This window comes from Vicugna pacos, chromosome 11 (genome assembly GCF_048564905.1).
Source record: "Vicugna pacos chromosome 11, VicPac4, whole genome shotgun sequence".
Taxonomy (NCBI): Eukaryota; Metazoa; Chordata; class Mammalia; order Artiodactyla; family Camelidae; genus Vicugna; species Vicugna pacos.
The window spans coordinates 56,709,492-56,721,841 of record NC_132997.1 but is presented as its reverse complement, the minus strand read 5'-3'; the positions used below and the strand labels follow the sequence as shown (position 1 = coordinate 56,721,841).

The window sequence follows — 12,350 nt, the reverse complement described above, 5'->3', positions numbered from 1 at the left end:
TTTCACCAGAAAACAGCCTATGGTATCAGGGAGACCACAGAACAGAGGAAGAAAAACCTAAATATAATTTTTAAAGGTTATAAAATAGTAGTGAATTTAGATTACACCCCCCTTTTCTTCTGTAATCAATTCAACATATTTGTAACCTCTTTCATTTCTTTGGCACCACTAAGTGAGCAGTCAAATTTCATTGAGCCTGTACATTTTCCTTCTAACCCAAAGGGCATTCTAACTTCTACATGAACCATAATACTCCATATTACTTAAAAGGACAGGAATAATAAAGGTAATAGCTTGTACTCTGAAGAAATTAAATCTTACTTTCTATGGCTCTGTGACATTAATATTGTAACTAAAAACAATCAGCAGTATAAGTATACTGTAATTCTGATATATAAAGTATGAGGAAGGTGGAGGGGAAAATAATCTAAAAAAAGTAACTTACTGTTTTATTACAATAGAAAAAAGATCATTTGGAAGATATTAAGACCAAAGTTAAGGATTTTTAAATGTGTCCACTGATTGCTAGTTTTATATAAGTCAAAACTGCTTTAAAAAACAAAACAAAAACTTTCCCAAAACAAAGACTAAGTAAAAGTTTTGCCAAAACCTGGATTTCTTCTCTCCTGTGAAAAAAAAATTAAAAAGAAAGACTACACAATAAATTAGTATATAAATAATGCACCTATCATCCCTTCAACCCTTCTTGCATTCTTGGAATTTAGTAAAACTGAACATTTTCAACAAACATTTTAAAATTTCACAAATAATGCCTGAGTCAGAAATCCACAAAGTACAACCATCTGTTTCCTTAAATAGTTTTCATCTACTATTTTCTAAACTCTACCACGGTTCAAAATATTAAAAGCTGAAGAAAACGCATAAAAAAATTACAGAATACAAATAAGGTTAGTTTTCTATTCTCCAAGCTTTAACCTTCACTACAGTAGCATTACTAAGAAGTAAAAATAGAACAGTTCTGCAAAATGTAAACATAGGTGAGAAATCAATAAAGAATGGAGCCTACTGCAGAGGAGATTAAAAAAAAGTATCCTATGGAGGGTCTACATATACACTGTTCTTCATAGATAGTAACGTCATGTCATAAATATAAGACTTCAAAAAAGCAGTGTTTAAAAAGAATTCATACTTCAGGAAATAATTTAAGTCACACCTTAAAATTAAGAATTCTGATATGCACCTTTTTTTAATAGTATATAATCACTACTACCAAAATATCAGTATTTTTAAATACAAAATTTTTTTACAATTTTAGAGATAAGCTGCTACATATTTAAAGTAAACTTCTATAAAATACATTTTACATTTTCACTAATCACAATTATAAAATGAAAGACATGTTAAGGAAGTAACATCTTCAACAGTCTACTGAAAATTTAGGCAAAAGATTTAAGATGCTAGTAACAATATCTTTTCACTTTTTCTTTATAACACTTTTCTTACAGGTAACCTTTACTGTAACTCTGTTAAGAGCATTAATGAGAGGAACCAGTAAGCAACTGCATAAGCTAAAAATATACACAGAGTAAAAGAAGGGAATATTACTTTTAGCCCAAAAATTGTGTTAGGGTAAACAAATTAGTGACTCATACAGGTATGTATTAAAGATTCAGGGTATGTCCAAATTCACTTAAAAACCAAAATATAAAGTGTCTAAAAATAAACCTAAAAAACCACAAGAACTCCATGAAGAAAATTACTGCATGAAGAAAATTACTTTAAAAAAAGAATAGCTGGAAAATGTTCTATTATTTGAAGTGCAGACTCAATCGCAGAGAGGTGGTCATTCTTCCTGAACTGTATACAATTCCAAGCAAAATTATACCAGAATATTTGTGGGGGAAGGAGAGAAAATGAAAGGGGGAATGACAAAATTATTTTTAATTAAATACAATGGGAAGATTATACACATAACCAACTCCTGGAATGCAAGGATGGTTCAACATATTAAAAAATCAATGTAGTATACCACATAAAAGAACAAAAGGGGGAAAAAGTGATCATTACAATTGATGCAGGAAAGTATTTGACAAAATTCAATACCTTTTTACGATAAAAATGCAAAACAAACTATTCACTTCAACATAATAAAAGCCATATATATATGAAAATTCCTCAGTTAACATCATACTCAACAATAAAAAAACTACAAGCTTTTCCTTTAAGAGCAAGAATAATACAAGGATGCTTGCTTTTACCATGTCTGAACTACATTAAAATTTAAAACTTTTGTGCACCAAAAGACACTATCAAAAGTATGAAAAAACAACCCACAGAGTAAGAGAAAATAGCTGCAAATCATCTATCTGATAAAGGGTTAATATCCAGAATATATAAAGAACTCAACAAAAACAAAAAAAAATCAACTTAATTAAAAAATGGGCAAATAACTTGTATAAACATGTCTCCAAAGAAGGTATACAAATGGACAAAAGCACATGAAAAGATGCTCAACATCACTAATTACTAGGAACATGCCAAGAAAACCACAAAAATATACCACTTCATACCCATTAGGAAACCTATTTAAACACACATACACCAGAAAATACCAAGTGTTCGTTAAAATGTGGAGAAACTGGAACCTATGTGCATTGCTCGTGGAAACAGAAAATGGTACATACAGCCAATGAGGAAAACAGTATGGTGGTTCCTCACAATACTAAACATAAAATCACCATATGATACAGCAATTCCACTTCTGGATATATACCCAAGGGAACTGAAAGTACAAACTTGAATAGATATTTGTTCACCAATGTTCAGAGCAGTATTATTCACAACAGCCAACAGGTGCAACCTGAGTTGTCAACTGTCCATTAACAGATGAATGAATAAACAATGTTATGTTATTATGTACATGCAAGAGAAGGTTATTCAGTCACAAAAATGAAATTCTGATACTCCTACTACATGGATGAACTTTAAAAATGTTATACTAGTAAGGTAAATAAGTCAGATTCTACAGATGGAATACTGCATGACTCCACCTATATGAAATATGAGCAAATTCAGAGAGAGACAGTAGATTAGAGGTAATTAAGTAATAAGACTAGGAAGGAATGGAAAGTTATTACTTAATGAATATAGAGTTCCTTCTGGGGATGACAAGTTAGTTCTGACACTGGATAGTGGTAATAATTGGACAAGAATGTGCATGAACTTTATACCACTAAATGGTACATTAAAAATGGTTACGTTTCTGTTATGCATATTTTATCAGAATAAAAATGAAAAAAAGTTACATATAAAAATTCTCAATTAATTTTTGAAAATGAAAAATAACAAAGATGTTTGCCTTATCTGCTGTTACGATTCTATAAAACTGCAATTATTAAAATACATTAATCTAATCCTGTGTTTTAAGAAACAGAAAGATAAATGGAATATAGAAAAAAGTCTGTAAATATTCCTAAATATTTATCAAAATATGGCAAAAGAAAACATGAGACGTTTTATATCAGTTGGGGGGAAAAGTTAATGTCATAAAATATAATTTTGGTTTAGGGAGTATTTTTTAAGCAAGACCCAATTATATAAAGTCAAAGAAAAAAATTTTCTGATCCTATAAATGAGAAGCAAAGGCAAAACAAAACAAAAAAAATGTTTAAAAATTGCAACAGACTAGGAAAAAAATAACCACGTTAAAAAAATACATATATCTTGATTAAAAAAAAATACCTACAAATCAATAAGAAAAAGAAATCACAAAAGAAAAGGGCTAAAATAGGAACAAGTTATTTGTATTTTCTGAATAGTAAGTCCAATAAATACATGAAACTCAAAAACATAAATGAGAATTAATAAAAGTTACCATTTTTTTTCCAACTAGGCAAAAATTATGACTGACAATATCCAATACTGATGAGGGTGTAGGAAAACTGCTCCCATAAACTGCTGCAGTAAACTGGTACAATGTGTATGGAAATTAGTCTTGTTTTGGCTACCAAAATTAAATGCATAGTGTATATAAAATAGATAAACAACAAAGACCTACTGTACAGCACAGGGAACTATTTTCAATGTCTTGTAATAAGCTGTAATGGGAAAGAAACTAAAAAAATATATATGTATGTATGTATACATATAACTGAATCACTTTGCTGTACACCTGAACCCAACATTGTAAATTGACTACAATAGAAAATAAGAATAAAAATATTTTTTAATTAAGAAGAAATGTGCATGCACAAAGGCCCTTCAACCTACCTTCAGAAATATAATTATGGCCCTAAGTATCAACAAATACAATGAGCCAACAGTACTATGCCACTTTATATAAGGGACTTGAGCACCCTCAGATTCTGTTAACCAAGGAGGTCTTGAAACTAATCTCCCATGGATACCTAGGACAACTGTATTCGTAAAGGTGGGAAATGGCACAAGTACTAAGATATTCATTCCAGCCACCACTCCCTAGACCACGAATTTCCCAATCTGATATTACAATTTGGCCTTAACTTTCAAATTATTTTTCCTATTGTTTTCCCAAAATGAACGCTCTCTGAAGCCGAAAGATTTGCTTTTCTTCATGCCATTCTTTCTGCCAAAACCATTTCACCCTTCTTCTAATATTCTAATTGCCAATCTTCAGTCTCAAAATGTCCTATTTCCTCAATAAATGCATCCTTCAAATCTTATCACTCACTTCTAAGAATCCATAAAGATATTACTGCTTATTCATTCATTAAGCACTTAAAATTGATGAGACTATACATGATAGTATCTTACATTTGATTAAGGTTGTAAACCTTACAAAGCACAACACTCTTGAACAGTACCTGTCATTAGAAGGTATTCAAATTTTACTAAATAAAAGTATTTCAATATTTACTCATATTCAATATTTACTGAATGACAGGATATTTACTGAATATACTATTTCATTCACACAACCAGTTTGTGAGGTGGTCAAAGCAAGTACTTATTCTAAGTCTTCTACTCATTACTGTTTTTTTTTTTTAACACTGCTAGTACTATCAGCTATTTAATTTCCCACTACAATTATGAATTTATTTCCTCTAATAGTACTACCAATTTCAGGTTTATATACTTTAAGTTATGTCACAGGTACTGATAAATTTGAAATTATTCTGTCTTTTCGCTGCAAAAACTCTTAGCATGATAAAGCCTCTTTATCTCAAATAATGCTTCTTAAATACTGTCTTCAACATAGCCACACAAACTATCTTTAATTAACATATGTATGTAAGTTTTTTTTTCATTCTTTTTACAACCACCTATAAGTATTCTTATGTTTTAGAAACAGCAAATAGGTATACTTTGTATGTTCTCTCAAGGTCTGATAATCTGCTTTTTAATAGAAGTGTTTATACCTAAAAATATAAATAGAAAAATGAACAGCATGAGGTTGTAGAGAATATCTCCCAGGCCAAGGCACAAAATAAAACCCCAGAAAAAGAATAAAGTGATGAGGAGACATGCAATTTATCTGAGAAAGAGTTTAGAGTAATGATGACCAAGATGTTCAGAGAATTCAAAAGGAGTACAGATGCAGAGTGAAGTTCTTAGTAAAAAGTTGGAAAAAATAAAGAATACCCAAACAGAGTTGAAGCATAAAAATCACTGAAATGAATAACACGCTAGAAGAAACCAAGAACAGACTAAGTACGGCAGAAGAATGGACCAATGAGCTAGAGGACAGATTAGTGGAAATCACTACTGCAGAAAAGAAAAAAGAAAAAAGAATGAAAAGAAATGAGGACAGTTTCCTCCCTTGGGAAGAAATAAATAAAACAGAGATTTAAAAAACCATAGGAAAAAATCAACCAACCAAAAGCTGGTTTTTTGAAAGAGTAAATAAAACTGACAAACCTCTGGCCAAATTCACAAAGAAAAAAAGAGCACAAATAAGCAAAATTAGAAAGGAAAATGGAGAAATTACAACAAATAACATAGAAATACAAAATATCATATGAGAATGTTACAAAAAACTATATGGAAGCAAAATGGATAACCTACAGGAGATGGACAAGTTTCTGGAAACATACAGTCCACCAAGACTAAATCAAGAAGAAACTGGCCACTTGAACAAACCGATCACTACAAATGAAATCAAATTAGCAATAAAAAACCTCCCTACAAATAAAAGTCCAGGACCGGAAAGCTTCACTGGGGAATTCTACCAAACATACAAAGAAGAACTCATAACAGTCCTTCTCAAACTCTTCCAGACGATTGAAAAGGAGGGAATACTCCCAAACTCATTCTATGAAGCCACCATCACCCTGATACCAAAACCAGGCAAAGACATTACCAAAAAAGAGAATTACAGACCAATATCACTGATGAATATAGATGCAAAAATCCTTACCAAATATTAGCAAATAGAATCAAACAGCACATAAAAAAGATCATCATCAAGTGGGGTTCATCCCAGGGACACAAGGGTGGTTCAACATATGCAAATCAATCAGTGTAATACATCACATCAACAAGAGAAAGGACAAAAACCACACGATCATCTGAATAGGTGCAGAAAAAGCATTTGATAAAATTCAACACACACTTATGATAAAAAGTCTCACCAAAGTGGGTATAGAGGAAACACATCTCAACATAATAAAAGCTATATATGACAAAACTACAGCCAACATAGTACGAAATGGTAGAAAAACTCAAAAGCTTCCCTAAAATCTGGGACAAGGCTGCCCACTATCACCACTTTTATTCAACATAATCTTGGAAGTCCTAGCCACAGCAATCAGGCAAGAGAGAGAAATAAAAGGGATACAAATTGGAAAGATACGGTAAAATTGTCACTATATGCAGATTACATGATACTATACATAGAAAACCCTAAAAGGTCCACACAAAAACAATCAGAATAGAAGAATTCAGCAAAGTAGGAGGTTACAAGATTAACACACAAAAATCAGTTGCATTTCTTTACACTAATGATGAATCAACAGGAAAAGAAAGTAAAGAAACAATCCCCCTTAAAAATAGCACCCAAAGCAATAAAATACCTAGGAATAAATCTAACCAAGGAGGTAAAAGACATATACACAGAGAACTATGAAACACTGATTAAGGAAATTCAAGAAGACTTAAAAAAATGGAAAGATATCCCATGCTCCTGGATTAGAAGAATCAGTACTGTTAAAATTGTCATACTGCCCAAGGTAATCTACAGATTTAAAGCAATCCCTATCAAATTATCCAGGACATATTCCACAGAACTAGAACACATCATAATAAAATTTATATGGAACCACAAAAGACCTAGAATTGCCAAAGCATTACTGAAGAAAAAGAAAGAGGCTCGAGGAATAACTCTCCCAGACTTCCGACAATACTACAGAGCTACAGTAATCAAGACAGCGTGGTATTGGTACAAAAACAGACATATGGACCAATGGAACAGAATAGAGAGACCAGAGATGAACCCACAAACTTTTGGTCAACTGATCTTCGACAAAGGAGGCAATATACAATAGAATAAAGACAGTCTCTTCAGCAAATGTTACTAGGAAAACTGGACAGCAGCATGTAAATCAATGAAGCTAGAACACTCCCTTACACCATACACAAAAGTCAACTCAAAATGGATCAAAGACTTAAACATAAGATAAGATACAATAAACTTCCTAGAAGAAAACATAGGCAAAACATTATCTCACATACATCTCAAAATGTTCCCCTAGGGCAGTCTACCCAAGCAATAGAAATAAAAGCAAGAATAAACAAATGGGAGCTAATGAAACTTACAAGCTTCTGCACAGCAAATGAAACCATAAGCAAAACAAAACAACAACCTACGGAATGGGAGAAAATTTTTGCAAAAGATGAAACCAACAAAGGCTTGATCTCCAGAATATATAAGCAGCTCATACGACTTATTAAGGAAAAACAAATAACCCAATCCAAAAATGCGCAGACCTAAACAAGCAATTCTCCAAGGAAGATATACATTAATGATCAATAGGCATATGAAAAAATGCTCAGTATCACTAGTTATCAGAGAAATGCAAGTCAAAACTACAATGAGGTATCCCCTCACACCAGTCAGAATGGCCATCACTCAAAAGTCCACAAATGACAAATGCTGGGTAGACTGTGGAGAAAAGGGAACCCTCCTACACTGCTGGAGGGAATGCAGTTTGGTGCGGCCCCTGTGGAAAACAGTGTGGAGATTCCTCAAAAGACTAGGAATAGACTTATCCTATGACCCAGGAATCCCTGTCCTGGGCATATATCCAGAAGGAACCCTACTTCAAAGACACCTGCACCCCAATGTTCACAGCAGCACTATTTACAATAGCCAAGACATGGAAGCAGCATAAATGTCCATCAACAGATGACTGGATAAAGATGTGGTATATTTATACAATGGAATACTATACAGCCATAAAAATGACAACATAATGCCATTTGCAGCAACATGGATTTCCCTGGAGAATGTCATTCTAAGTGAAGTAAGCCAGAAAGAGAAAGAAAAATACCACACGAGATTGCTCGTGTGTGGAATCAAAAAAAAAAAAAAAAAAGAACGTAAATACAAAACAGAAACAGACTCATAGACATAGAATACAAACTTATGGTTGCCAGGGGAAAAGGGAAGGGGCATGGGAAGGGACAGACTGGGAGTTCCAAATTTGTAGATACTGACAGGCATATGTAGAATATATAAACAAGATTATTCTGAATAGCACAGGGAATTATATACAAGATCTTGTGGTAGCTCACAGCAAAAAAGAATGTGACAATGAATATATGTATGTTCATGTATACCTGAAAAATCGTGCTCTATGCTAGAAACTGACACATTGTAAACTGACTATAACTCAATAAAAAAAAAAGAGCATTCTGGGACAACATGATGTGCACTAATACTCGTGTTATAGTGGTCCCAGAAAGAGGAGAGAGAGAAAGAACTTCAGAAAATTTTTGAAGAGGTAATAACGAAAAACTTCCCCAACTTGGGAAAGGGATCAGTCACCCCGGTCCTGGAAGCACAGAGAGTTCCACACAGGATCAACCCAAAGAGGAACACATCAAGGCACACAATCATCAAATTGATATACATTACGGATAAGGAGAAAATATTAAAATTAGCAAAAGAAAAGCAACAAATAACATACAAGGGAAAACCCATAAGGTTATCAGCTGATTTTCCAGCAGAAATTCTACAGGCCAGAAGCAGTGACAAGATGTATTATATTTAAAGTGATGAAAAGGAAAAACCTACAACTAAGAATACTCTATCCAACAAGGTTCTTGTTTAGATTTGAAGGAGAAATCGAAAGCTTCACAGATAAACAAAAGCCAAAAGAATTCAGCACCACCAAACCAGCTTTACCACAAATGTTAAAGGAACTTCTCTAGTCATGAAACCCTAAGAAAAGAGAACAAAAAGAAGAAAGCGAAGGGGTAAAAAAAACCTACAAAAAATTGCTTTGGCAGTTTAGGGTCTTTTATGGTTCCATATAAATTTTGGAATTGTTTGTTCTTGTTCTGAAAAATGTTGTTGAGTACTTTGACAGGGGTTGCACTGGATCTGTAGATTGCTTTGGGTAGTAGGGCCATTTTGATAATGTTGAGTCTTTCAATCCAAGAGCACAAGACATCTTTCCATTTCTTTGTATCATCTTCAATTTCCTCCATCAATGTTTCACAGTTTTCAGAGTATAGGTAACCTCCTTGGTTAAATTTATTTCTAGGTATTTTGTTGTTTTTGATGCTACGGAAATGTTTATGTGAATTATAAAATTCTGGTTTTTGAAGTGGAAAAAAGAAAGTGAATGAAGGGCTGCAAATGGCAAAATATCCTTCTTTCTTATGGGTGAGTTGTATTCCACTACATCTACATGCTGCATCTTCTTTATCCATTCATCTATTGATGTGCGCTTACGATACTTCCATATCTTAGCAATTATAAATAATGTTGCTGTTAATAGTGAGGTGTATGTATCTTTTCGAATTAATTCTTATTTTGTGGTTGGCTTTATTCCTTTGATAACTATGTAAGTTTAAAAAGTTAAAGCTCTAAACGTTCTTAGAAACAATGAACAGTACATATGTGTAAATTTTAAAAATATGTGCAGTATACTCTTTATATGTATTTACATGCAATACATTGTATATGTGCAGTCAAACTGTAACAATTCTACCTAACAAAACTGAAAAATGAAAAAAAAGAAACGTTTAGTTAATTTACATTTAATGCAACTACTAGTATATCTGAGTTTAAATTATATCTCTTGTGCTGTCTCACTTTTGTTGTTTCTTTTTGTCTCTTTTTTAAGCTATAACTTTTAGTTCAAGAGGAATTAATCGTTTATATATTTCAAAACCATTATGGAAAGATAGGACACAAATAGTCTATATTCATATTCATTATTTATTCCGTTTATTCAGATGAACAAGGTAAAGTAAAATGGTTTCTCTTAAAATGAGTCATTTTGGTGTTAAAATATGGTAAGGGACTTTGAAAGTTACAAGTAACAATAAAAAACTTTAGGGAATAGGGGAAACACTCTAAAATATGACCTGTATAGTTTAATCAATGTGGTTTTGAAGAAGATAAAGCAGACAGACCAAAATAATAGTATAGTACTATTCAACACACTGGGACAGTTTACCAACTTTAAATTGTTTCACAGTTTAAATACCTTACCTGGTGCTGTGTTGCCTTGATGCTAAAATTCACCCAAAGGAATAACAATTTGGAAAGGAAATGAATCTTATATTAGCTATACATAAAGCCATTTTACATTAAATGGCTATGCATAACTTTACCCATACACTGACATACTACTTCCATTTTTGATATTCCTCGGGTCCTAAAGATGTTTTCTGAATCCTACGTAAACTCAGAAATTTCGACAGATGGATCAGATGTTTTAGCTCCTAAGTGATAGTCTTTCACAAGATGTGAATTAGTCACACAGATCTCTTGTCTTTGAAAAATTCTAAAATCTATTCTAGGAATGCTGACTTAGTTTCTACTTCATGTTCTACTGTTTCTACATTTTCTAGCATGAGACAGGAAATCTTCTACATCTAAAATACATACTTTTCATAGCAACATAGCAAGTACTAGAAGACAGCTGAAATGATGAAGAAGCTAAATTCAACTTAAAATTTAAACACCTGCCATGATACCAATGTAAGTAATTCCAACTAGGGGAATAATCAGATGAACAGACATCTTCACCACAGGTTTTCAGGGGTAACTGAACCCATTCAGGGAGTTAGTAAGGTAAAAACTTTTCATAGTAATGCCAAGACATTATTTTCCTTTTCCACTCTTATTCTCTCATCAGTGTTCAGAGCAGTTTTGCACAGGCTACATGTAGTATGATAGCACTGGTCTGGCAGGAAACTGAACATGTGCCTGTGTATTTTAACTTCACCATTTTAATTTTTAATACAGTAAATATCAATAGATATAACCCACAAAAGTCAAAATTTTATGGGCACCTCAGTAATTTTTAAGGTTTAAAAGGATGCTAAGACTGGAAAGTTCTACACTAAGGTTACACACTTTGCAGGCAGACCACTATCATTCTACTGTCACTTAATAATCTGCCTAGTAGTAAACAAGTTGCTTTTAACACGAACTGTATATAAACTATGCCTTAATTTCAAAAACATTAAAATGGAAGTGGAAAATGTATGCCGTAATATCAAAGTAGTTATTTTAGGATTAATTAATAGTATATAAAATGCTGTTAAACTGGATTTGTCTTTCATGAACAGAAATGGAGTAAATAATATTTTATACACCATTTGATTCATTAAGAATTTGTTCTCTCACTGGACTCTGTTCATGCATACCAAGTAAAACCATTTTTAACAGAAGAGAACATATCTGACAGTCTGACATCAGAAACTTTTTATTGGCAAATGAAATTTGAAAGGAAGCACGAAGTGCATTTTATGATTTCATAATAGTATATTACAGTATTTAAAAAATTTCAACAAAAGACTTTCGCTAAACATAGTTTGTGTAGGGGATTAGTAAATTTTAAATTTCAAGGATAGAGACAACATGGAGTACATCTAAACATTAGAGAATGAAGTATGGACTTTAATAAGCAAAGGAAAAACTACTCAAGTGAGCTAAAAGGAAATGCAGGCTGAGTAATTTGTCTACAATGAATACAAGAGACTGAAAAAGGAAGAAACTTGAAAGTAAAAAGACCGTTTAATACATGCCTGGGGCAATGACATGGCAGCACAAATTGGAAAAAGTGGGGGGAGGGCAGTGGGGAGTAGAGCAGACTGCAATTAGAAGAAGAAAATTTGCATAACTCAGTAAATACACACATTTTAAATGGTAGTTGAAGGATGAGGCATTTTTT

The 12,350-nt window shown here is 32.6% G+C and overlaps 1 protein-coding gene and 1 long non-coding RNA gene across 8 annotated transcripts in view; one reads left to right on the top strand and one right to left on the bottom strand.

Moving 5' to 3' along the window:
- JMJD1C (jumonji domain containing 1C) overlaps positions 1 to 12,350 on the bottom strand; it is a 258,095-nt gene that overhangs the window by 192,862 nt on the left and 52,883 nt on the right. Inside the window, exon 1 of one of the 4 annotated variants that reach the window (XM_072971437.1) lies at positions 10,661 to 10,711. The exons of the other annotated variants lie outside the window; for them this stretch is intronic. The gene's annotated coding sequence lies outside the window, so the exon portion shown is untranslated. Of the gene's footprint in view, positions 1 to 10,660; positions 10,712 to 12,350 lie in introns of those variants that run through there. 4 annotated transcript variants of the gene reach the window in all.
- LOC140699332 (uncharacterized) overlaps positions 10,991 to 12,350 on the top strand; it is a 52,638-nt gene continuing 51,278 nt past the window's right edge. For all 4 annotated transcript variants that reach the window (XR_012077412.1, XR_012077411.1, XR_012077413.1 and 1 more), the window contains exon 1: positions 10,991 to 11,152. This is a non-coding gene — a long non-coding RNA (uncharacterized lncRNA). The remainder of the gene's footprint in view (positions 11,153 to 12,350) is intronic.